Below are 2236 nucleotides of genomic sequence, written 5' to 3'. Positions count from 1 at the left end.
CATTAATGAGGAAAAAAAATTAACTTAAATGATTTTAGCAAATGGCTGCAATATAACAAAGAGTGAAAAATTTAAGGGGGTCTGAATACTTTCCGTACCCACTGTATATATATATATATATATATATAATACAGATTTGCAGTGCATGCAGGCAGACATATAGGTGCCTATAATTGATTGACCTAACCAGCAATCTATTCAGTCATCTGTTGAAAGCAATTTGTTTCACCGACACTTGTAAAAGAATAGCTCATTCCCTATTTCCACCGATAATAAAGGTTGAAATGTAGATACAGGCGAGATTATGAGTAATTAAGGCTGGCGTATGTTAAATGTGAGTGCTGTGAAATCCAGAGGAGGAGGGGCAGTGTGGGATGCCAGGCTCTGAGGCCGTCAAGGGCGATTATTGGGTGCTGGGAGAGATGCTGTCCTTTCCAATTAGGCAGAGCTGCTGCCGACAGGGGTGAGAGACTTCTGGAGAAAATAAGACCCAGGGAGACAGCAGTGAGATGTGGAGAGTGGAAGAAAGATGCCAAATATGTTGGAAAAGGGGTTTTCATGACTGAATGTGATGGGAGCCGAGGTCCAATGAGGAGATCCTGGATAGACTTCTCAGATTTAATTAGCACCCGTATCAACAACTGATGGGGGCTATGTTACCGTGGCCAAGTTTCCACCAACAATCCCACCATGAAATTAACTTGTTGTTCACATTTGTGTCTCTAATTTGCTTCTCAGTGACAGTTTCTGTGAGTTGCTTCTTACTGAACTTTTTGTACTGCAACTCATGTCACACGTCAAGGGCATATTGAAGTGTAGTATTGTTACCATTGATTCAACTAAAATGAGGTATTTGTAGGTATCTTAGAATTCATTTTTCTAAATGGTTTTGACTGAACTTTTCCGTCATTGTATCCACTAACTATACTATTTAGATGTAGCACCTCCAACTCCAGCTAACAAAAATATGTTCTATGAACATTTTACTAACATTATAAAAAAATATTAATTCTCTGAATTTTCTCTGAACATTCTCTGAACTTTCAAAGTGTCCAGTTTTTAAATGTTTTTTTTATTTTAAAAAATTCATCGTTATGGGAACATTTCAAAAACATTATAGGAATGTTCTCTGAACATTCTGAAACAAGCTGTTTGGTTTTGCTTTTTCATTTTCTATGAGAAATGCTTATTATGGAAAACAAAGTGACTACTGATATCTCATAACATCAGCATAAGCACTTGTGGCAAGTCACATACATTAAATAGTTTGAAATATCACACACAGACCTCAAAACTGGGTACATGAAACATGATAAGGGTAACAATAACTGATCATTTGGATTAGAGGAACAAGGTTATCCTGATATCAGAAGATAACAAGTTACTAATGCATGCTGGGAAGAGGGTGAACCACACAACTATTTTTTCATTGTAGGCCTATTTGAAGCATTTGAAAATAAATAAATAAATAAAATTTGGTTTGCATTAAACCAAGCATTATTGTTGTTGGTTCTAAGTTAATAAATAAATAAACAAACACACAAACATAGTACATTGTAATAGAAAAGCTGCCCTGAGATGCATTACATGCTCGCTTCCTTGAATTCCTTCAAAAGTACCTTGCCCAGAATGGCTAATGTAGCCAATGGAGATGCTGAAGTACTTTTTAATGATGTGAAAAAATATATAATGGACATGAAAGTCAGTTACTTGGAAAAAAATGTCAACAAGTTCTACAAAAACTGTGTGGAGGGAGTTATGCAAGATGTGAGCTTAACTGAGTCCAGCCACATCTTGTGCACTCAGTATGTATTAAATCAACACAGGAGGATTTTCTGCTGTCATTACATTACCAGTCACAATTTAAATTGTCAATCACAGTTAAATTTGCAAAACCGCTGTGATATAGCACAGCCATAAGTTAGGTTAATAGCATTATATTATGAACATGTGAGGCCATTTGTTTCCATCCATCAGTTCATCCATTCTCCAAACCACTTGTCTTAGGTACTGTCACACTGTTTCAGTCATGGGATGCTGGAGCCTATATGCCTATCTATCTATTTTTTTAGAAAGGTGTTTTTCTTCTCATAACTCATTCTTATATTATTATTTTTTTCCTGACAGAACGCCTGTTTATATATATATATATATATATATATATATACAAATATATATAGGCCTGTATATATATATATATATATATATATATATATATATATATATATATATGGCT

This window comes from Sinocyclocheilus rhinocerous, unplaced genomic scaffold (genome assembly GCF_001515625.1).
Source record: "Sinocyclocheilus rhinocerous isolate Xijiao unplaced genomic scaffold, SAMN03320098_v1.1 scaffold705, whole genome shotgun sequence".
NCBI classification, from domain to species: Eukaryota; Metazoa; Chordata; class Actinopteri; order Cypriniformes; family Cyprinidae; genus Sinocyclocheilus; species Sinocyclocheilus rhinocerous.
The sequence above is the reverse complement of the archived record's forward strand: the minus strand, read 5'-3'. Positions refer to the sequence as shown.